A 25,893-nucleotide genomic window follows, 5' to 3' on the forward strand; every position below is an offset into this window, starting at 1 on the left:
TGCATTATCCACACCCGGTACATGTTTGGCAGTAAAATATACATTACCCCTGAGGCAACCCCGCACCATCTCTTGAAACCAGCGAAGTACCCACGTGCCCTTTGACTGTTCATTGCCAGGAGTACTCACATGCTGCCTGACCAAAACACAATGCGCTTCTTCTCTAGTCACTTTGATCTAGCACTGCACCGAATCCCACATTGCCTGTCGCATCTGTGTAACCCTCTAACTCACCATTCGCCTGTGCTGGGTGTTGCCTCGTGACCAAATCATCCTATACCCCCACCGTTAGCCAAGTGTGGTAGTGGTTTTCCTTAAACCTGACATTGCCCTGTCAACATTCCTGGAGAAGACCCTGGCCATGGGCATAATTCATAAAGCAAAATTGAGTTGCCCCACCAACGCTTGCCCCGGTAACTGGCGCAAGGTAACCTCGCGTGCCCTTAATCACTACTGCAAAGGGATTTGAAAAGTCGATGTTAGGTCCTAACAAGCACCACATGAGCTGATCTGCTAATTTTCTGCAGGCCCAAATCCCCCTACTGCTGTCCCCACTTAGCCACGATCCAACAGTTCCTTGCAGTTACCAGATTAAATGGTGTCAGATACGTGATGAAATTGTGCAGGAATAAATTAGGCCTGCTAGCATTAATAAAGTCAAGTGAAACCAACTCCAGTGTGTCAGAAACCTGCTAAAATTGTGCATGAAATAAATTAGGCGTTATTAAATTAACCGAAATTAACCCCAGAAAGGTCAAAGTAATTGATGATGAAAGACTTGTCAATAATGAGAGACATGCACTGATACGCGAACTCGCTTCCCTCCGTGCAGTTCAGGTTCCCATTCCACCACCATGGCCTATCCTTTGGCAAAACCATACTGTTACCATAGAGAACCTGAACTCCTTCCCATATGTGCTGGCACCGAGATGACGGCCATCCTTAAGTTCCTGCCAGTTGCCGTCCGGCGACCATGTTACCGCCTTTCTTGGCATAGTACGCCCCCGCCAGCATGTAAAGGAAAAGAAAACAAGCAGTTAATTTTAGATGGTCTTCCTCTTTGAAGGTGCTCAAATGTGTGGTGCAGACAGTTCATCTCAAAAACCCGAGAGCAAAGCAATCCCAACTATTTCTTGACGCCCCAGATACTGGAACAGTGCCCCTTTCACAAATGTCCTACGTTGTCTTATACACTGAACCCAATTATCTATGGAGCAACACGTAGTACCACTGTACTCCACATGCAAATACTGACCCGTGTGCTGTTTGTGGCCAGCCCTGTTCTTCACCTCGAATAATAGAACCTAAAACTCTCCAGTCTAGAACCTAAAATTCTCCAGTCTGGGTGTCAATTGTACCGCAAGATACACCCGTAAATCGTGCAGACTCATTTTTTGACAGTTATTAGCAGAACCCCCCAACTCCGTTTCCAAAGGCCGCGATAAGCTGTCATGCTATCCCAAAATAACAGCCAAACCATTCCATTGCAACCACTGATGCGTGCAGCAGATTCTAAATGGCATTCGTAATGTGATAGGTCTTACAATTATTGCCATGCCTATGTGTGCATAACTACGCATCCCCGAACCTCTGTCTGCTGCACCGTCCTTACAGAATTTTATTTGTACATAACATTGTACCCGCAACCCCTTTTTGACGTAATATTGACAGTGGTACCTCAAAATGACAGGATTGGAACACATAATTTTTTGGAGTAGGAATACGGTACCTTAACCTCGAGGCCTAGGCCACTGAGTCCTTTAACCACTGTTCATTAATTTTTTTTTTTTTTTTTTTTTTTTTCCTCATCTGCCACCCCACTACGACTGCCCCCAAACAGTCAACCTTTCAACTCCCTTACCACTGGTGGCAGTTATAAAGGATCTTGCTAACCCAAAATGATCTCCCGACCAATCAATTGAGACAACCGGGAAGTGCCGCAGATCTCATAAGGCATCTGGAATCTGCCGCCAAGCACATACCGATCTGTATCAAACTATGCACCCCCAAAACCTTAGCCCACTACCCCATTCTTTCGGAAACTTACGTGTTCCTAAATTGCCACCTGTAGCCCCGTATTAAAGACATACCGCAGATGTGAACTTAAAAGGACCTTATTTGAAAGCATAAATCTTTGGAGTGAGAGTCGGAGACCTAAACCACGTGACTGCGGTAACTCATTCCCACCCTGTTCATTAAATGTGAGACCATCTGGCACCAATTTTTTGGACCGCCCCCAAGCCGGCCACCTTTAAGCTAGTTTACCACCTGTGACACCTGTTGTCACATCTACAAGTTCGGTCCAAACTTGTACCACAGTGTAATATGGGGGTTTGGAGAAACTTTTTTTTTTTTTTTTAAACCGGATTTATGCGTAACATGCCTCCCTTAAAATGTATATGACAACACACCCAGTTAAGGCTCTATTAATGTTATTACCTTCCTAATCCTGTCCCTGTCGAACAGTGACGCCATTCCCAGTCCACTGCCAAAATTCCGCCTTACTGGTAACGTGGTCCATTGCTAACAACTGTCTGAATATGTACTAAATCACCTATGCTAAAGCCCAAAAGAGTTTCTTTGCCCGTCAAAATTGAATAAAGGACCGCAAACCAGTTATCAATCAGGCTTTCAGAATTTGGGAACGGTTTATTTATTTATTAATTATTATGTAGCGCAAACTCGCCCAGAAAGCATCAGAGCACTTTACCTGAGCACCAGACCCGTTCTGTTTTGTTAGGCATTGGGAGATTAAGTGAATTACCCAGAATCACTGGATGTTTTGGATCCCTGCCAAACACTAGCCTGGTTCCCCAGCATCGAATTCGACCATTCCAGCCAGCCTTTAGGTCACCTCTAAAATTCTTATAAAGAAATATCCTTTAATTTAAAGTACCTATCTGTGCACGTTCTCCTCAACAACGTAATTTGTGCATACTCGTAAATAGTTTGAAGCGTGGGACGTGTTAAAGCAAAATTGCCCTGTAAGAAAATTGCCCTGTCTTTATAACCTTTCCGTTCCGATGCATGGAAAACACTGCCCCAGCACAGACGCCATGAAGAAACTCATTACCGAGGACGTGTTCCCTGGAAAACCCTAAAATGGGTACGAGTGGATTAACAATATTAAACGGGGGCATCTGCTCTCAAAATTGTGTGATACATGACTGGAGTATTTGTCAACTGATCCAGGTTTATTTCTGTTTATGTGAATAAAATGAACGTGAACTGTACCGGGCATCCAAGGTCCCCGACCCCACCACAGGAACGTTCACAGCCCTGCCTGCCGCCCCCGCGCTCCTCACATTCCTGCCTTTATTTTTTCACAGGCACGTCACGCCTTAGATATTTGCCTTTGCTCCCCGCTTCTATTCGACTGCTAAAAAACGTGCGCTTCGCGCCACTACCACCCTAGAGTGTGTCCAAAATGTCCTCTTAGGCTGATTGCTTCCCAGAATATGTTTTTCATTTTTGCGTTTTAAATATAGCGCGGATTTTCCCGAAGGTGACGAGGCGCTTCACCATATGGTGTCAGAGTGCTTCATAATATGCACAGCTGTGGGCCCGGGCACGGGGGAATGGGCGCCGTCTTTTGTGTTTTATAGCGCGGACGTTAACCGAAGGTGTCCAAGCGCGTTACAATAGAACAGCTGTGGATGCCTGCCTTCGATTTCTAATGGCGCTGAATTTGCACAAATGTGTCGGAACGCTTTAGAATAGGTGCGGCAAGGGAAGCGTGGCCCGGGCACGGAAGTGGCGCTAACTCTTTTATATAGTGCGGACTTTACCTAAAGGTGTCAGAGCGTGTCCTAATAGCCATAACGTAGGAAGCGCAGTGGGTTGCACCTAGGTGTCTCTGCATTCGATTCAGATAGCGCCGCTTTTACCTGAAAGTGTCAGCGCGCCTCACAAATGGCACCGTGATGATTAACGAGTTAAAGAGGGTACAAAGCAAACGTTAAGTCGCATGAGCCAAAAGTAACTATAGGTACAATTACAGCATAATGCCCCAGCCGGGCTTCCCGCTAAGCACAATACTTTTCGCCTACTAAGCACAATACATTTCGCCGTTCATGCCGCGCTTGCAGTGATGTGCTACATCAGAGACTCCGTTTGAAAATGTTATCGAAATGACAAAGAGTTCAAACAGTTTCCCAACCTAGTAAGCATACGATTCCTAAACTACGCGTGAGGCCCCCTCACCTTTGCGAGTCGCCAACGCCGCAGGGCCCAGGTAGCCCCTAAAGCCAACTGTTTCTGCTGCGCCTTTCCGGCTACTCCACGAGGCGAGAGGACAAAGAGGGCTACTCCCTTGATTCCAGCTACTTTATCACCTAAGGGGAGGGACCGCCAATGCACCTCCCTCTTTAATCACATTTCCTGCGTCCCTCTCCTTGCCCACTTTCAGGGAAACGAAACCGTTCCCTCGGCACTAGAATCCCACTAAAGGCTCCCCTCCCCTAGGCGCGGGGGTGCCTCTCAATCCTGTCATAATTCTGAAAGACCCTCATTCTTTTTTCAGATGTTGTTGAGCTGGATCATGTCTCAATTATACCTTTGTGGAATGACTCCGGTCAGATTGGAGCACTTGCGTGCTTCTTCACCAGAGAATTAGACGATTATTTTACCCTCATAGTTCGGTCATTATTTCATGTGGTGTATGCTTAATTGCACCGTAGAAAATGTGCCCGGTGCTTCCTCTGGCTTTTATCTTAAACCTACATATAAATTCATTGGATGAACATCACTTTCCTCGTGAGTGGGGCTATGTACCAACTTATTTGCTCAACTCATTCTATTACATTTCCAGGCCGTATATCAGCTTCTAGTACCTCCTAGCCCATGGCATTCAGATGGTATCATGGGATCGAATCATTCAGTCCATGGTCACTGCTTCTTAACCTGTGAACAAACCTCTGTTCTCCTTGACAAAGCAGATTGGTAAGATCCCTTGTTGTTGGGGGAAGGTATGGTTTATCTATTACTGTCCATCTGAGATCTTTCTCCAAGTGTTGCATTTCTTTGAAATGTGCGGTCAGTTTGGTTGTGACTCTCCCACATCTTATATTGCTCATGTGCTCTAGGATCCTGATTTTCACTCGTCTAGTTGTCATACTTACATATAGGTACCCGCATGGGCACTTTATGAGGTAGATAAAAAATTTTGAGTTGCATGTGGTGTGGTTATGCAATTACCACAGATATGGTAAACCTACATCCACCGTTTTGCTTTTTGTTGGCAGTGGGCAAGCTTTGCAGTAACCACATGCAAAACGCCCGGTGATTGGTGGCAAACCCCAGGGTGTAAGATTCATCCTTCCTCTGGGTCTGGTTGTTACTAGTCTGGTGTGTAGCAACATGTTTCTGATACTTGCACTCTTCTTAAAAGATAAAGGAGGGCTCTTCAAATTTAATCCATTGGAGTTGAGGATGCACCAATTGTTTTTAGAAAGAAGAGAAGAGAAAGGTGAAAGTTCTCCAGATGGGAGATCCCTAATGCACAAAGAAATGTTAATAAAACTGCCTAAGTGGGTACCTATATACTTATTCATTAGTGGTCCCACTTGACTGGGTTGAAAGTAAGTGTTGAGTATTTAATGATACCTTGTATTTAAAAATTCATGGTACTTCCATGGGAAGCTCTTTCTCTCCCAGCCTAGTATGCCTTTATGTGTCACACTATGAGAATGAGAACATATATTTGCAGGCCAATCCATTTCGATACTACAACCGGGTCTGGAAATGATATATTGATGACGTCCTACTCATCTGGAAGGGAGACCTCTGTCCCTCTGGGCAGGTCACCCCACCGTGCACACTCCCCGTGAGTGAGCCCGTTCCCAAGTGCCACCTCTGCTCTCAGCTGTGCCCCCGACCGCCGGAACCTCTTGGATTGCGGTTCTCCTGTGACTCCTGTTACCAGCTTGCTCTCCCCTGCTTTCGCCGCTTTTTTGGCTCTTGTTACCTGCTTTGCCTCCTTGTACCTGCTTGCTCTCCCCTATTGTGTGCAGCGCTTTTTCGCCGTTTTTTCTCTAGCCCCCTGTGTTTCCCTCGGCCGCTGGTCCCCCTCATTGGACGCCCAGCCCCTGCCGCATTTCCCGCCACCTCCCCGCCGCTGCCCCCCTGTGGCCCCACCCCCTTCCCTCGCTCGCCCTCCCCATTCGCCACCCCGCTCCCGCCTCCCAGCTGACCCGCCCTCGCTCCGCCCCCCCCACTCTCCACATATGGCAGAGTGGCAAACGTGCAGCGTTGACGCGCAGCCGGCGCGCCCCAAGCGCGCCGAAGGTGCGCCAAAGGTAAGCCCGTCTGCGCCCGTCCGCGCCTGGACCGCGCCCAGTGCCAGGACCCCTGGCCCCCGCCGTCACCAGCCCACCCGCCGGACCTACGACGCCACCGAACTCAACGCCGGCCGACTCCCGGGCTGTTACCGAGCCAACCCGAGACGCACCCACGGACCCTTCTGCTGCAAAGCCTGCAAGTTCACCTGCATCCGGACCTGCACCACTCCAGCAGTGCTCAAGACCTCGACGAGCAACAGCAGCAACCACCTAAAGTGAATCCTGCTCAACACCCGCTCCGTCCACAGACACGCCGTCGAGCTCTGGAACCTGCTCGACACCACAGCCCCAGACGTTGCCTTCCTCACAGAAACCTGGATGAACGCCTCTTCAGCGCCCGACATCGCCATCGCCATCCCAGACGGCTACAAGATCATCCGGAGGGACCGCATCAACCACACCGGAGGAGGCATCGCCATCGTCCACAGGAACACCATCCGCATCACGACCAACACCGACGACACCCTCGCAACCGCCGAGCACCTGCACTTTCAGGTCCACATCAACCCCAAGACCACCCTCAAAGGCACCCTCATCTACAGACCCCCGGGACAACGCACACAATTCAGCGAAGACATCGCCGACTTCATCAGCCCGCACGTCCTCTGCTCCGCTGACTACATCCTCCTCGGGGACCTCAACTTCCACATGGAGAACAACAACGACCGCAACACCACCACCCTGCTGGACAACCTTGCCAACCTGGGACTCAAGCAACTGGTGACCACCCCCACCCACTACGCCGGACACACACTCGACCCCGTCTTCTCATCCAGCAAGGACATCGCCTTCAGCCACGCCACCGGACTCCACTGGACGGCCCACAGCTGCGTCCACTTCAGCTTCACAAGGACCACGATCCACCACCACCAGCAACAGGCTGCACGCAGGAGCTGGAACAAGATCACAGCCGACCAGCTCGCGTCCTCCCTGAGCATGAACCCTCCCACCAGCACAACGAACCCTAGCCAGGCGGCCACCAACCTCACGAAGTGGATCAGCGACTGCGCAGACGAGCTCGCCCCCCTGAGGACCCCGCCCAGCAGACCTGGTAGCAAGAAAGCCCCATGGTTCACCGACGAACTCAAGAGCTCCAAGAAGAACTGCCGAGCCCTCGAGAGAACCTGGCGCAGAGACCCAACACCGGACAACATGACTGCCCTCAAGCTCGCCACCCGAAAACACCACCAACTCATCCGCGCCACCAAAAAAACTGCATTCAAGGAACGACTGGACAACAACGCACACAACAGCAAAGAACTCTTCAACATCGTCAAAGAGCTCTCCAACCCCAACGCCGGAAACAACGACATCACCCCTTCGCAAGACCTCTGCAACTCCCTCGCCTCCTACTTCCACAACAAGATCGCGGACATACACAACAGCTTCAGCACTCAACCAACGAACACCACGACCGAACCACCGCCCCCCACCACCACCCTCCGCGCCTGGACTCCGATCAGCACCGAAGACACCGTCCGCACGATGAACTCCATCCACTCCGGATCTCCGACCGACCCCTGCCCTCACCACGTCTTCAACAAGGCCGACGCACCCCACCTGCGGGACATCATCAACACCTCCTTCGACACCGCTACCTTCCCGGAGAGCTGGAAGCACGCCGAACTCAGCGCTCTACTCAAGAAGCCATCGGCTGACCCCACCGACCTCAAAAACTACCGCCCCATCTCGCTGCTCCCGTTTCCTGCAAAAGTCATCGAGAAGACCGTCAACAAGCAGCTGGCCGCCTTCCTCGAGACGAACGGATCCCTCGACCCCTCGCAGTCTGGCTTCCGGGCCAACCACAGCACCGAGACCGCCCTGATCGCAGTCACCGATGACATCCGAGCACTGCTCGACAACGGAGAAACAGCGGCCCTCATCCTCCTCGACCTCTCCGCGGGCTTCGACACTGTCTGCCATCGTACCCTAGTACAACGCCTCAGCAACGTCGGAGTCCAGGAGAAGGCACTGGAGTGGATCATCTCCTTCCTCGCCGGAAGGACACAGAGAGTCTGCCTCCCTCCGTTCAGATCTGAAGCCACCGAAGTCATCTGCAGCGTCCCTCAAGGCTCCTCGCTCAGTCCAACCCTCTTCAACATCTACATGAGCCCCCTCGCAGACATCGCACGCCAGCACAACCTCAACATCATCTCCTACGCCGACGATACCCAGCTGATCCTCTCCCTTACCAACGACCCCGCCACCGCCAGAGCCAACCTTCACGAAGGGATGAAAGAGGTAGCCGAATGGATGAAGAACAGCCGCCTGAAACTGAACTCAGATAAGACGGAAGTCCTCATCCTGGGATCCTCACCCGCCGCTTGGGACAACTCCTGGTGGCCCCCCGCCCTAGGCAGCGCACCCAAACCAACAGACCACGCACGAAACCTAGGCTTCATCCTGGACTCCTCCTTCTCCATGACCAGACAAGTCAACGCCGTTTCCTCGTCGTGCTTCAACATCCTGCGCATGCTACGAAAGATCTTCCGATGGATCCCCACCGAGACCAGGAAGACGGTCACCCAGGCCCTCGTCACCAGCCGTCTGGACTACGGCAACACCCTCTACGCCGGAACCACCGCCAAACTCCAGAAGAGACTCCAGCGGATCCAGAACGCCTCAGCACGCAGCCACATCTCCGGACACCTAAGAGACCTGCACTGGCTCCCGGTCAACAAAAGAATCACCTTCCGTCTCCTCACCCACGCACACAAAGCCCTACACAGCCAAGGCCCAGGATACCTCCACAGCCGCCTCAACTTCTACGCTCCCAAACGCCAGCTTCGATCGACCAGCCACGCCCTCGCCACCGTCCCCAGCATCCGTAGAGCCACCACAGGGGGACGGTCCTTCTCCTACCTCGCCGCCAAGACATGGAACTCCCTCCCCACCCACCTCCGCCTGACCCAGGACCACCTCGCCTTCAGGAAGCAACTCAAGACCTGGTTGTTCGAGCAGTAGCAGATCCCCCTCCCCCAGCGCCTTGAGATCCTCTGGGTAAGTAGTGCGCTATATAAATGCGATGATTGATTGATTGATTGAGATAGGACCCCAGCGGAAGAAATTATGACATGGCTGAATAATAGAAATCCCTATCTATTTTTTACATCAACGATGACAACTGAATCCCTCCCCTTCCTGAACCTGACCACAACAGCAAAGAACAGAAAATTGGTGAGTGAACTATACCATAAGCCTATGGACAGAAACAACTTACTCTCCTTCCAGAGCTTTCCTCCTAAATCTCTGAGAGAGAATCTATGGGCGATTCCTACGGTTGCGGAGAAATGGCTCAGAGTTGGGCTTTTAAAAAAGAAGCAGAAAGACTCAGTAACAAACTGCTAGAATGGCAATACCCACAACATGTAGTGAAACGAGCCTGGAACAGGGATAAAAACAACCATAGTGATACTCTACTGGAAACACATGTACGAGAGAGAGAGGACAGGAACATATGTGTTACACCATTCAATACAGCTTCCAACCATGTTAAAAAATTCAATCAAAATCAACGTACCCTGAGGGGAAGGGAGAAAATGTCCATTCATGGAAAAGAGGAGCTATGCAGACAGCACCAGGCACTATCCAAGTGTGGCACATCGCATACGCGAGTAGAGAATCTGTCTTCTACTAGACCTTTGCCTCCATTATGTGAGGAATACACGAGAGAGACTTCCAAAAAGAGGCAACATTTAGGAAAAAGACGATGTTCCCATTTATTGTGGATAACTTCAATGTCAAGGTGAGACAGAGTGGCAACCTGCTCATTGCCAAGGACTGGGTTGATGTCAAAGAAGAGATGTCATTCGAGGTCGAGGCACAGACTTTCAATGCCAAGAGAAATTATGATGTTGAGACATAAAAAACATTCAATATCCTAGGGTCATTTGACATCGAGACACAGAGGATCTTCATTCTCCATCAAAAAGCAACTGCAGATTGGGTCAGAAAAATGTAGACAAGAAGACTTCTAAGAATTTCGAATTCGGAATACTCAAGAAGGGGAAGCAGCGATCACATTCCATGTGTTACAACGTATGCGATTACATCGCAGTCGTTACAACAACCACGTTGTTACATCGCAGTACCATTACAATGCAAGGGGTTTCTACGACTTGCTGTAAGGGGCGCTCTAAACTAAGGAATAGTATAATTTACTATTCTAACACCTTCCCTACTGTTGCACACACTGGAGTTGGAATAGTAAATTATACTAGTCCAAAGTCCAGAGCGCCCCCTACATCAAGTTGTTGTAACGACTTGCTTTGTAGTGGTTCTGCGATGTAACGACCGCGTTGTAATCGCATGCGTTGTCAACGCATGTAATGTAAACACTTATATTCCTCAAGAAGACCATATTTGCCATCCAGACCATCTTCATCGGTAGTCATTCTTGATTCTCCTGTAGACCATACTTCTTCACAACTCACCATTGCCAAATCCACTTCCTCTAGTACCATTTCCGCCAAACTTTGCCTCCACCTCGTCCTATTCATTCTAAAAGTACCTTTGAAGTCTCACTCTCCAACAAGACCACCTATAGCATCAAGTAGCTATAAGTCTCCACCACCGAGACCAGATCTTGTCACAGATTAAGATCAACACACTGATTAATACATTGCTCATGACATTTTAGACAAACATCTTCTTCAAGGTAGTCACCAAGGTGTTGACACAGGTACAGTTCCAGGACATGTTCTTACTCCAGAAAGACGTCCTCAGGCACAAGGAGGTTTTCTCTTTTTTGACTCACTCTCCAACCAGAGTTTCACCAATCAGTGGCATTAACGCATTTGAAGAAGTGCTTATTCAGGGAGCTACTAATCTGAACATTCCTTTACCAGCTCCCATAATGCATGCACCAGGAAATGCTGCGCCATCCAGGTTACAGAAAAAATATGGACCTTCTGAACAAGACCCTCTATTCTTACATTTAGATTCTCCTCTTGAGTCTCTGGTTGTCTTGCTTTCCTCTACAGTCCTGCCAGCCAACAGAAATTGGATACTTGACTCTGTGGGGCATACATTATACTGAGGCCCCTGACCCTATGGTGAGCCTTACCTCACCTTACCTCACCTGCCCCTCTAATTTCGCGAGCGGGCCTTGATTTCAGCGGCACTGCCAGCACTCCACCCGTGTGGGAGCCCCAGCGGAGAGAGTTCAGCGCAGAAGAGCAGGAGCCACAGCAACGCATACAGATGCTGGTGGGGGCCACGAGGCAAGCACTGCTTCACCCCTCTTTGAGTGAAGAACCAGCAAGTCCAGGAGGCACTAGGAGCCCTCTCTACGTGCAGAAAAAAAATGTTGGCGGGCAGGCATTGCTGCTTCTCATTTGGTGGGGCCTGCTGGGTGCTCTGGATGAAGATCAGCCCAGGGGCTGCTTTAACAGGGACTTGGCAGGACTGTCCAGAAGGGGACAATACTCACTGGTACCTATAGCCTACGATAACGCCTGACCCTCACGCTACTGAGTGGGGCCCTGGTCGGAGCCTGAACCAGGGGCCAGATTACTTAGGAACTTCCTCAAATCAGAAAAAACTGGCGGTACTATCCGGCCCAGATCGCACTGCTCCGGACAAAGTCCTTCAAACGCTGCGCAGTGGTGGACATCATGGGGTTCTGTGGGGCGCCTACTGGTGCACATTGATTCGCGGTTTGGGGTGCCACTCGCCAAAGCCGATAGGCCGGGTGGGAGTTCCCACTGCAGGTGGCGGTGAGTAACGGTTGCATCCCGACCCTTCATCGTGGCCCCTTGAACGGAGGGAACATTGCGACAGGACACAGAGGACGGACCGCAACGCAGGCCAAATTTGAAAAATTTTGCATGGCAAAAGCACCAGGGAGAGGACCGGGGGTGGCTGCAGCCCAGGGCGAGACCTCTGAGCCCACGAACAAAGACATCCTTGAGGCTATCACACAACAGTACGGACCTCTCTTGAAACCCGGATTTATACGGTCGCAACGGAGGTCGCCTTAATTCGGGAGGATATGAAGAAAATGGCTGATCACGTGAGCACAGTTGAGAACACCTTGTCACTGATACCACCCTCCTTAAAAAACAGTTAACCGAACTGCGCACCTCTCACGAAGCAAAAGCTCTACAACTGGATGAATACGAAGGAAGGATGCAGAGAAACAACATGTGCATTCTTGGCGTTCCGGAGCGAGCTGAGGGGCAAGCCGCTTAACTGTTCGTTGAAGAGCTAAATCTAAAACACTTTTAGCCACAAGGCCTTTCAAAATGTTTTTCCATTGAACGAGCTCATCGGGTACCTGGGGGCAGTGGCGGCTGGTGACTTTTGTAAGTGGTGGGGCGTAAAATGATAATCATACTGCACCGTAGCGAGCGAGCGCAGCGAGCGAGCCCGAACCCCCCGAGCAAATTTGGAAAAAAGCGTGGACAAATGTGGCATTTTCAAGCAAATTTGAGAAAGCAGGAAGGTTAATAAAGCAATTGTGAAAGTGCAGTTCTTACATTAATAGATGTCATAACATAGGTAGCTGCTTATTCAGTATAACCACAGAGCTTCATACATACCACTCAAATTTTATCCTTGCAGTTTGCATGCAGCTCTTAGATGACCGTTATTAGCTCGCATTTGTATGTTAGGATTTTAACTTACAAACTGCAAGTAACAAAAGGATCTCTCTGACAAAAGCAGTGACTCACTGACCTATTTACATCATGTGCATTTTGTGATATGCATCAGGTACATGTTCTTTGCAGCAGGCACATTAACCTTCTGTGCTACCTTTCCATGAGTTAAAACTTCCATTAGACAAAACTCTGATCTCTCTCTAGGAAAAACATTAACAATATCCTTGGTGCAACAACACCTTTAGGAACTTGATATGGGCTGTGATCTATGCTGCCTAGCCTTGGCTCTTCTTGTCAGTAATTAACCAGTGGGAGCCCGAGGTGCCTGACGCCCTTAGCTGGTGACTGGGGCTCTTCTAAGGCATTCTACATGCTTACGACTGCTTCTTCACCCTGCCTTCACTTGGAATCTTACATTAAGGCTTTTCCACTGAAAAAACAAGGACCAAACGTTTGGGGCAAAATGTATCTTTTCATTCCTTATTGGGCACCATCTCATGATTGCTTTCCCCCTGTTTTCGTTTTGCTCTCCCATGCCCTCCCATCTGCCCTCTGTTGTCATCTGGCTTCCCCAAAGGGGAATGGAAAGGTGGGGGGATTGAGCAGTGCTCAGTTAGCAACAACAATACTGTAAAAATAAGGACAATGTGCAACGTAAAGGTGTGAAACAAGAGGCGCAGCCTTACAAGTAGTGCTGTATAGAGCCTCCAGAGATAAGCCATTAGTGCACTGTGTGTTGGTTCTGGAAAGGCAGGCCTAGAAGAAACAGCGGCAGCGGGTGCAGTAAGTTGGGGTGTGCAGGGGCAGTTGTTTGTGGATGTCCACAGTTCGCCATACGATCAGAAGAGGGCCGCCAGACCAGAACCATATATGTAGACAGGTGGGTTTTGGCTGCAATATTAGTCCTGGAGGAAGGCTTGGAGCGGCAGTGCTGCAGTGCTCGGAAAGGAGTGCCTCAAAATCTAGGGTTAAGGCACACCAACTCAGGGAAGAAAAAAGTTCTGCCAAGGCCAACAAATCTAGCAAGTACTACAGAGACAACGATCAAAAAACTTCACTGTCATCTGCAACAAATCTTAAGGCATATGTGGAAAGGCACAAATTCTACAAATCTGAAATGTGTTTAGTTTCCTTTTTCCCTCCTTATTTCACTTTTTCCCTCATTGTTTGAAGCCTCCCTGCCTCTCCCTCCCTGTCGCTTCATCGTCCTCTGTTTTTTCCTTCAAGTTTCTTTCTCTCCCTTTTTTCAGCTGTCTGTTTGTCTTGTGCTGTCTCTCTCTCTTTCCCTATTTCCCTATTCTCTCCTCATTTTATATTTCTCTTCTTTCTCTCCATCTTTTCTTCTGTCTCTTTCACACTCCCCATTCATTTCTCCTGTTCTCTGGCTTTCTCGCCTTCTTGTCTCCGGCTTTTTCTTTTTTCTTGCTGTCACTAAATCTTTCTCTCTTTCAAACTGTGTCTTTCCCAATTTAATCCCGAATTATGTCTCTCCGCATCATTGTATTTATTCTGTCTCTCCCTTTCTCTGCCTCTCTCCCTATCTGATATTCCACTTTCTCTCTTCCTCTCTTTGCATGTCCTACTGCTCTCTCTGTTCCTGTCTGGGATTCACCCAGGCTATGAGTGCCTTTGTATTTTCTGCCTCAGTTTTGCTGTCTCAGAGTCCCTGTCTTATGTCTTCCTCTTTCTTTCAGTGTCTGTCTTGGTGTCACACTGGCTGTTAAAGTCTTTATCTTTTCCTCTCTCAGTCTTTCCCCATCTTTATCCGCCCCTCCCTTACTTTGACTCCCCCTCTCCTGTCTCTTTCTTTGTGTCTGAAAAAAGCTGTTACTGGGAAAATAAAGGAACATAAGTAAACATCTCGAAATGAAACAGTATTCCTGTGATCCTTTTCTGTTCCTTTGCTCGGCTCAATGACACCTAGTAGTGGCCCCTAACAATCAGTGAGTATATTTTTATTATTCGTAAATCGCATATCTTAGTGAAGAAATGCTGTTTGATACACTATTCAGTCTCTCTCTTTGCAGCGTTATCACGGTGCTTGCAGCCAGCTTGTGCACACAGTTTTAGAACCCTAAAGCATCCCAAGCACGGCACAACAAATGATTCCCAGAAGTCTTTTGAGTCTTGAATTAAAGAGGAAGTTGCAGGTAAATATTGTACCTCCCTGCCTGTGAAACTGCGTGTTAGAACAATGAGTAAGCCTACAAATCAGTTATATACAGCTAAAAGGGCTTACTCCCAAATTTGAAGTGAAAAGTTAATGTTTTTTTTATACAGCTATTTCAAATTTATAAAAAAAGTTTAAGACTCACACTTATACACATGTGCAACTCCCACCAAAGAGTTATGCTGGCCGGATGCCGATCTTCAGCAGCAAGACACCAATGCTCAGGTTAATCTAGGTCTAACTCACAAATCCCTGGAAGGTCTTAGATAATCAGTAACCAACCATGAATATGTCTGCAGCTGTTTCTGGAGATGCACTCAACAAGACCTTGAATAATCTCAAACTGTTGCCTCAACCACAGATCCCTATGCCGAAAAAACATCAAACTGTTCTAGTCTGTTATCAAACTGATCTACACACGTTACTGGGGATTGTGCCTCAAACGCTTGATGTCATATTTACTCAGCATCTTCAGAAACTGACTGCCCATGAATCAAACTTTACCCAACTACAGACCGATGTCCCTTTACCACCTAGCACTAAAATCCTCAGAACTGCTGTTATCTCACAATTATCAAATTATTTGGAAACAAATAACCTCTGCAGAGACTTTCAGTCAAGGTTCAGACTGTGTAGCGGTACGGAAAATACATTACTAAGCATCAAATAACAACTGCTTTCCACAAAGACCAGAGTAAGGATCCTCGTAGACATGCTTAATGTATTCGATACAGTAGCTTAAAAAAAAATATTCTAATGTCCCAGTGACCACTTTTGGCACAGACAAAATTGTACTCTAGTGGTTACGTAATTCCTCTGAAACTTCACCTAGCAAGTAAAGCTTGATCCCCTCTCCTTAAAATATCACAAGTGACACAAGGGCTTCCAAGAGTTTTCCAAAAAGTCCTTGCCGACAACTACACCACTGAAGGCATTCCACAGCAGCCATATCACTGGTTATTCGTTTAAGTTCACAGTTAAATTGAAAGAAAGCTCTAATAATAATGAAAAACAGTCAGGGTATTGGCTTTTTCCTATTGAAATGCAAAGTACATGCATACATAAACACAGAGGGTGAAGTGCTGTTTGCACGCTGTGGTGCACAGTGGAAGCCATGTTAATGAACCAAATTAAATAAGGGGAGTAGAAATTAGAAAATTCAAATGCTAATTTCATCATTGGCGAGAAAACCAAGGAAATCACTAGGGAAGTATTATTATTGCATCCAATTGAATGTAGAAAGAACCAAACGACAAAGGGATTGAACTGTTACACCTACTGCTTGTCAAAGATTGAGAAAATATGTCAGGGAGTTCACAAACAGTCAGTAGTCCATCAGTGAGCTGCTGTGATTTTACACGAGTGTTCCATGGCCCATGATATAGGTGTGCTAACCAGGACACCCTCTGGCACCCACAGCAATATGTAATTACTGAGTGCTAAAGCCGGGCCATTACAGAAAAGGCCAGTGTGAGCCGAGCTGATGACATCACAAGCCCCAGGGCTGTGAGATCGTCAGCCCGGCAAAAGCTGTAGACTTTGTCACTCAGCGTCAGCTTGCTGGCGCTGCAGAATGAATCATCGCAGGGAGTGTGTGCGCACCCCAGACCCTGAAAACAAAAGGAAGAAACGAAAACGAGTGCTGCATGTTTAGGCTGTTTGTGTTCACTGTGTCTGTAACACAAAACAGTGAAACTCAACACTTTGCTTTTTTTGACCAGTGCCACTGTGCCAGCTAAAGTAAAGGGGGCGGAGCCCCAACGCCCTCAAGGAGAAACCGCGCCTGCCTGGGGGTAGGCCGAAACCGGGTGCCCCCCCAGACCGCTCCTGGCCCGGGTGTTCAATTTTCGTGACCGTGACGTGATCCTACAGACGGCGCAAGTGCCCCCCCACCCCCTGCTGACATTCAAAAATAGCAGGGTCACGTTCTTACTAGATTTCACTCTGAGGGTCCAGAAACAAAGTTGCAGTTTCCTGGAAGTAAAACGGGCACTCAGAAACCAGGAGATCAAATACGCTGCGTTGTTCCCAGCAAAACTCGGGGTGGAATTGAACGGCAAGCTGTGGTTCTTCACTAGGCCTGAAGATGATTGGGAGTGGCTTGATGGATGGCGCACAGTTGATAAGAAATCGCTTAAGGCTGCATCTGCGGCTGACGGAGCCGACGACTGGCGCCAACAGAGACACTCCCCTCCACACTCAGACTCACACTCTCAAAGCCCCACAGGTTGACTATGAACACTGCTCTATGGAAGGGGTCTGGTTTGTAACCCTCTGGCCTTATGTACTTAACTGGGTATGATAGTGATAGGCCGACTGCACTTCTCCTCTTTTGAGTACTGCCTAATGACTTCAATGTTCTCCTTGCTTGATTGGCTGATAATTGAGCAAATTGAAGGTTCTGGCTCTCTAATTGTTATGTATAGCCTATATGTTCAACCATTTAAGTTTCGCTCTGAGGGACACAGTAGCCAGGGCGGATTATGAGAATTCTATAAGTTTGTTTCAAGGAGTGTGGTTGCTCACGTTTCCGTAGTTACTAAGGGTGGGCTACAGGCACTCTGCATGTTGGGGGTGGCGGCGGTTCTAGATCAGTTGTGCAGGGCAGTAGGGTGAGGGGGAATTCAGTTAGAGTGAGGGGGTGGGGTTGGTTATGTATGGCTTATTTTTTTTTTTGCATCCGTGCATTGTAAAGCTTGAAATACAGGTAACACGTTTGATCCCAATGTCTTCTGTATTTATGAAGTTTATCTTAGCTGTCTCTGGCAATTTATCGATGTATGTTTTGCTATGTGGGGAGACTCCGTAAAAACCCCAAGGGAAGGCCCATCTGATGAGTTAATTTTCCTGTCAAAAGGCTCAGATGGCGCCTGGTAAAGGTCTTTAAGAGTCCACTTGGAATGTCAATGGCCTGGGAGACAAGATCAAGAGGGGTATTGTCTTACACTATGTCAAACAACAAGAACTCGACATTGTAATGCTTCAAGAGACACATTTAGTAGGCAATTCATGCATGGACCTCAACAGAAAGGGATATTGAATGATAGTGCACTTTGGATTTACCACGGGTTCAAGGGGGTTGGGGGTTCTCCTCCAAAAAGGCTGCCCTTATATGGTACACAACACCTGGACAGACGCTCAGGGCAGATATTCGGCAGTCACGGGCACCTGGGAAGGACGTGTCCTCAACATAGTCTCCGTGTATGCCCCCCCCCCCCCCCGGGTTACAACGACTGACACTGTGCAACGTGGGGGCATTGTTACTGGGCCTACCTGTGAGAGTGTTGATATTGGGGACAACTTTAACTTAAAGATGGATGGCTTATGGGGCCGATTTCCACCCCGAGGAGACCTGACACAAGGGTCGCGACTCCAAGAATTTGCTAATGCCCTGGGGGTGGTTGATATATGGCGGTGACTAAACCCCCTACACACTCACTTCACATTTCAATCTGGAGTACACGGCAGTCAATCTCATATTGACTACCTGTTTACTCACGCTCAAGATATACACGCTTTCACTAACTCTCAATGTCTGACGACTTTCGGCATACAATGCAACAGATGTCCCAGCTCAATAATGATACAACCATGGGCGCTAATGATACTCCACATCAAAGAACATCTCTTGCAGGATACTGAATACTATTTTGCTGAAAAAATGTGGGGTTGGTCGCCTTAGCTGTGACACTCTGGGGAGCATTTGGTGTGGTTATAAAGGGTTGGGTGCTGTCGTTAATGGTGGGACATAGGACCGAGCGATCCAGAAGGGTGGTTGAAATGGAGGCAGACATATTGGCAATGGAGGGGGCCACGTCCCAGGCCCCTGACCCGATCTCCAACACAACCTTAAAATTAAACTACAGGATTATAGACAACTCCTTGCGGAGGAGGCCATGATGCGCTCCCTCTCTACCCGCCATAGAATCTATGAACAGGGCGTGCATACTGGCAAACTCCTGGCGTGGCTGGAACGTAAGGAGCAGTCAGCACGATAGGTACGTGCAATAGCAGGCCCTGTCGGCGCACTTATAACAGACCCCCAGAAAATTGAGGATACCTTCGCATCTCACTTTGAGGAGGTTTATAAGGTCCCAAAGACCTCTCAGGCCTCAATGTCGGCGGATCTCCTAGCCTCCATAAACATGGTGTGCATTTTCCCACGAGATCGGGATGCCGTGGAAGTGGACATTACTGAGGAAGAGATTAAAAAAGCCATACAAGATGTCCGCTCCGGCAAAGCGATGGGTCCAAACGGACTTCCCATTGAACTTTTCAAACCCATGGCAACTAAACTAGCTCCCCATTTGTTGAACCTGTATAGGGAATGCTACGAGTCGGGACTCCTCCCCGCTGATATCCGCACCACCACTATTGTTGCCATTCACAAGCCTGACAAGCTGGCAGAAGACTGCAAATCATATCGCCCTATCTCCCTACTTAGAGTAGAAGCTAAAATCCTTGCCAAGCTCCTGGCCAATTGACTCCTTCCCTATGTCACCACACTGACCCATCCGGATCAGTCTGGCTTCATACCGGGTAGAAATACGACCAGGAACCTGCAACGGGTGCACAGAGCTTTGGGTAGACTTAGAACCATTGAGGAGGAAGCAATCCTACTGTCCCTAGATGCCACCATGGCATTTGACACCATCGAATGGGAGTTTCTCTTTGCCATATTGGCTCGCATAGGGTTCGGACCCAAGTTGGTTAGATGGATCAGACTACTGTACACACAACCCACAGCGCACGTCACCGTGAACAATCATCGATCTGCCTCTTTCCCCCTTCGGCGGGGCACAGGGCAGGTTGCCCGTTGTCCCCGCTCCTTTTCGCTCTGGTGTTGGAGTTGCTTGCCATTAGGATCTGGGGAGAACCAGGTCTGCGGGACTTAAATGGACAGATGACCATGAGGACCACATTTCGCTATATGCGGATGACATACTGCTTTATGTGGCCTCTCCAGCATGCTCGTTGCGGAGGGTACTTCATATATTCCACATATTCGGTGCAAACTCGGGGTATCGGAATAACTAGTCCACATCCCAGATGTAGGTATTATTGGGCAAGTCCCCATCTAATCCACGGGGCTATGAGATTTTGAAAAAACCTTCGGCAGACCCCTCCGTCATGAGCAACTATCGCCCAATTTCCCTCCTCCCTTTCCTCAGTAAAGTTTTGGAGTCGCATGTCACTCAAATTCTCAGCACCTTTGTGGAAGACTCGTGTGTCTTGGACCCCCAGCAGGCTGGGTTTAGACCTGCGCACTCCACAGAAGCAGTTATCCTTTCTGTGATGGAGGAATTGCGCAGGGGGGCCGACGCTAACACCTGTCAGGCCCTGGTCCTCCTGGACCTGTCGGCCGCCTTTGACACGGTCGACCATGATATCTTGGTCGACCGTGTCAGAGAGGCTGGCATCCAGGGCACCGCCCTGGACTGGGTTCGGTCTTTCTTGACTCAACGCCATCAAGCAGTCAGGCTGTCCCAGTTCTCCGCTACTCAGGTCGAGCTGACCTGCGGTGTCCCACAGGGCTCTTCCTTATCCCCCCTCCTTTTTAATTTGTATCTGGCCCCGTTAATACATTCCCTCCGTAGGTTTAATGTCACTGCGTTCAATTACGCGGATGACATCCAACTGGTTTTTACTATCGACTCCTCTGATGAATCTATCACCACTTTCCAAAACACGCTCTGCTTCATCAGTAATTGGATGAGCTCAAACCACCTGAAGCTCAACCCCTACAAGACCGAGCTGGTTCTTGTCGGGGGACCCTCCAACCCCTGGCACCTCTCTTTCTGGCCTGCAAGCCTAGGCATTCCTCCCTGTCCTGTTAATTCAGCCAAAAGTCTGGGAGTCGTCATTAGCAGTGACCTCTCTATGACGCCCCAGATAAGCGCTGTAGTATCCTCAAGCCACTTCCAACTCAGGAAAATACGTAAAATCTCTCGCCTACTCACTACCGAGGCCCTCATTTTGGCCCTGCTTGCGTTAGTCATGTCTAGGCTTGACTACGCAAATGCACTATATGTAGGCATTCCTGCTTATCAACTCAGGAGACTTCAGCTGATCCAAAATCAGGCCGCCCGCCTGATTTATCACCAACCCAGAGATCAACATGTTCGCCCCCTTTTAAAAAGTCTCCATTGGCTTCCGGTATCTGCCCGCTGCAAATTCAAGCTTGGCTGCATTATCTCCAAATCTCTTGCAGGTCATAGCCCCCTTTTTATTTCTTCCCTTCTTCACCCGTATGTTCCTCCTCGTACCCTTCGGTCATCTCAGATGGCCTTGTTATCAGTTCCCAGATTCAAGAGGAAGAAACATGGCGGCCTTAGGTTTTCTTTTTTAGCCCTGTCCTTTTGGAATTCCCTACCCCTCCCTCTTAGGTTGTCTTCTCCTTACTCCAGGTTCAGATCCTCCCTTAAAACCTTCCTCTTCACTGAGTCTTACAATTAGCTGCTATCTCACGTTTCTCTTCCCTGCTCCCTCAGTAAAGCGCCAAGAAACCTAATGGTGTTAGTTGCGCTCAATAAATTTATTTAACATAACATAACATAACATACCAGTTGCAACCCAAGGTTTTCGATACCTGGGTGTTTTTGTCACTTCCGATGTTAATCTTTTCTTCAAGCAAAATCTGCTGGTGCCCCTTTAACGCTTAAAATCGGATGCGCAACACTGGCATTCTCTGACCCTCACCCTCCTGGGACGCGCGTCCCTTTTAAGATGCTCGCCCTTCCACGTTTCCTCTATGTATTGCAAAATGCTCCTAACCCAGTCCCAGATTCATATTTTTCCCACATTGAAGGCGTGGTGAGGGGATTACTATGGGAGGACAGCCCATCACGAAATGCGATAAACAAACTCACTATGGGATGGTATGATGGGGGTATAGGATTGCCGGACATACGACTCTACTATCAGGCTTCATAACTGACTGCTATCAATAGATGGGTGTTCGGCCCACATGACGATCCCAACTTTCGCACCGACCACTGGCTCATGGGGCAGGGTGGCTATAATAGGGCGCTATACACCAATCATTGTAAACTTAACTTGACTGGCCCCACAGCCACGATTGAGGTGTGGCATGGAGTCAGTAGAAACTGGGGTGGCACAACCGACTAACTAAAGCAACTCCCCTTTGGGAACCTGACATACTGGGTCGACTCAGCAAATACCAAGGTTTTGATAAATGGGACACTATCAGGATCTCCACAGTTGGGGACATGTGGGTGAAGGGGAAATTGGCCACTTTTGCTGACCTCCAGACTAAGTACCAACTTGCACCATTGGAGACTTTTCGATATCTCCAGATCAGCCATGCTATTTCTACTGCTCTGCCAAAGGGTATCCCTCTCCCTAACTCTTCCCCCCCTAGAGGACTGGCTGTCACTAGATCGAATGGACCGCAAGGCCATCTCCCTCACCTATAAGAAACTGGTGAATAATCGGATTGATCCGATGCAGAAATTACGTTTGTGATGGGAGGCTGATCTGGGAGATATAGATGACGAGGACTGGAGGGACGCATTGGCCTCTCTCAAAGAAGTAGCAATCCCCATGAGACTCCGACTTGTACAACTTAAAATCCTCCACAGGGTTTACTTTGATGCCAAATTATTGTTTGCGATTGGGTAGAAGACCAGATCCACTCTGTCTCCGACACTGCAACCAAACCAGCACCTTTACACACATACCCTGGTAATGCCCACACATACAGCACTATTGGGAAAAGGTGACCCGACAAATAGCCAGGACATGTGACAAACCCCTGAGATCCTCTCCCAGACTTTTCCTCCTTAATATTTGGCAGGCCACTGACCTCTCACGGGCAGAGCAGACGTGTGCCTCGATGGGATGGATTATCGCAAAGCGCAACATTGCACAGGAATGGGGGATGGCCGCGATCCTATTGGTGAGTGACTGGGCTAAGGACATGGATAGCGCAATGATTGACCAAAAAATGGTACTCAAGGGACGAGTATGGGACCATAAATGGGGGAAGTGGAACAAATACAGAGGTGACATCTGTATTTCCCCTACGTGGAATTGCGGCATGAGCGACAAACACTGATGGCCCAGTTAACAGCTGCTGTCGGCTCCTCCCCACTGGCAAGCTAGAACAAATGTGCCTGTTTGGCCATGCCATTTTATCATGTCATTATATTGCTTACTCTGGTTCAGTTAGGTATCCTGTAGAGGAGTGGGCATTTTCCAGGGGCAGCTAGTTGATGTATTCTCTGTTCAATGTATGGAATGGGATGATGCCAATGTTTTGTTTTGGATATATCAATAGGATCATATAATGCTATGTACCGATGCAATTTTGTTGCAAATAAAAACAGTTTAGGATACAAAAGATTAAGGAGCAAACGTTCAAGTTCCCCCACATTGAAGGTTTGTGGGAATAAAGCATTAATCTGTCCATGCACTAGCACTAACATGACATCCCTAAATAAGCATTTTGTTGGGCAGGATCAGTTAAGGTGTCAGCGTGTGAGGCCTTCCTTAGAAGTCTCCCTACATCAGTTGGGTCAAGTAGCATGAAGGTATAGGGCTCGTTCTAAGATGCTCTCTCTCTTGAGGCAGAGAAGAAGTGCCGGGAGCTCTTTCCCTAGTTAAGATACATCAATCTTACAGGAGACTTCCCAGGATCCTTCACGGGTCACACCATCTGGTCAAGCCACATCCTCATAGGTACTTTTGCATTGGGCATCTATGCTCCTGAGTGGTGGTGAGATGACCTTGATTCCCAGGCTCTCTCTCCAGTGAGATAGTACAACAGTTCTCCATTATCGGTATCAACGCTCAATGTATCCCCTTCTCTCTTTGCCTAACTCCTAAAATAAAGACTTTATTCTAACTAACAAGGATGATTCTACCACCTACAACAGTACCATGAGAAAGAACATAATCCAACGTGGACATGAAATTCAAATATTAATTCTAATGAGAGAGCTTCCTGGGAAAATGCATTTCAGGCCTATAGAATAACATAAGAGAAATGGAACATGAACTTTACAAAGTTATATAGAAATTGGGTTGTGACAAAGACATTTTCAGGTCAGAAAGCGTTGCTGCAATAAATTCACTTGACTATGAAACATTGAGTGCGGTCTCACGCTTCCTTGATTCTGGGGAGGTGTATTTGCTTGGAATTATACACTGACCTGCATCCGTGACACCGCACCAGCCCCGCATGGCAGATGTCATCGGCTTCTTACGGGAACACTCTTGCTTTGAGAAATTGAATCATGTACAGTTAATAATTTCACCTACATATAAAATGACACGAATAATAAGCACTTTCAATAATGACATATTTGTCTATGGCACAACACATGCGTTCAGTTAATATTATTTGTTAGTTACATTCATATTCCATGTTATTTTTTTCACATGTTCTGCTTTTTGGCCTAAACACATTACGTTATGTTATCACATTACAGGATTCTAACACTTAGGTTAACACAACAAAAGATTATATGCGGATGTAGTCTACACATGTGATTATATAATTCTCCCCTACAATGAAAAATTGATTTTTGCGCTACATCAGTAGTTTAGTCTAAGGCTTCACTCCACAAGAAAGCCATTATTTACATGTTTTATAACCTTGGCACTCTTTCACAATTTGAAAATCGCATTCAAAAATCAACGCATTAATGTGCCAAAATAAGTACAGGTTAGTCAAAGATGTCAAACGTTGTAAGGGTGCCCCCAATCCTGCCAGGTTTGCAAATAATATGGAATTTTATAAGCTAAGCACAGACACCTTCAACCAAAGTACATAACATTTTGAAGTACGGTGTGTTTGGCTCCATTCAGTGCCTTGTCTTGGTTTGCTGTTTCTCGGTTCAAACTTTTTGGAGGTAATGTGCTAAAGATGAATGTCCAGTGTGATTGCATTCCTTACACACCCCACATCCCAATGTTTGCAAACATTGAAAGGAAACAATTAAAATCCAGATACAGCACAGGAGAGCAGATTCTAGAATCTGCATAAATAGGCAGACCTTGGGCCTACATGTTTAGTGATCGCAGGCCCTACCTAATATTCAGGCCTTGGAGAGGTGAAAAAACAACAAGAATTTCTGTTGCAAATGGTTTAACTGTTGTGAAGTGAAAAGATGTTACTTGTGGCATACACACAAGAGTTAGCAAGTGGACTGCAATAGCTAATGTTTATTTACCAAAACTAGAGGTGTTCGAGTCAACAAATTAACAGGGAGAGCTGAGCAAGAGACGAACCAAAGCCGAGAGTCAGCTTTGGCTCTGAAAGCCTGTGCACAAGCAGAGCTTTGATAATAAGATAATTTTTCACATTTAAATCATGGAACAAATATTATGGTAGAATATGATAAGGTGTCTACAAAATGTTTTTTAAAAAGTGTATTTCTTTAACACTCTGAAGCGTTTCACATTAGAATACCAGAATTATCTCTGCGTTGAATAGTATGTATTAAAAGTCAAACATGAACTGGGAAGCATGCCTGACCCTGCTTTGACGACAATGCTATCAGTGAACTAAGAGGCAAGTCAGTTGTTCTGTGTTCCCTATAAAGGCATGATATCTAGTGGGCTGGGTAATTCCAATCCGTGCGAAAACCCCTGTTTATGCGCCGATTGGAGTTACGAGTTTGGCTATATAAAATGTATCTGATATTTCTCAGGTGTATGAAATACCTCAACTTTGGTTCAATTTGAACAGGCCAAACCTGCCACAATTTAATGTGGGAAAGTCATACGTTAATTAAAGTACCATGCGGATTTTAGTGCG

This window comes from Lissotriton vulgaris, chromosome 2_1 (genome assembly GCF_964263255.1).
Source record: "Lissotriton vulgaris chromosome 2_1, aLisVul1.2, whole genome shotgun sequence".
Taxonomy (NCBI): Eukaryota; Metazoa; Chordata; class Amphibia; order Caudata; family Salamandridae; genus Lissotriton; species Lissotriton vulgaris.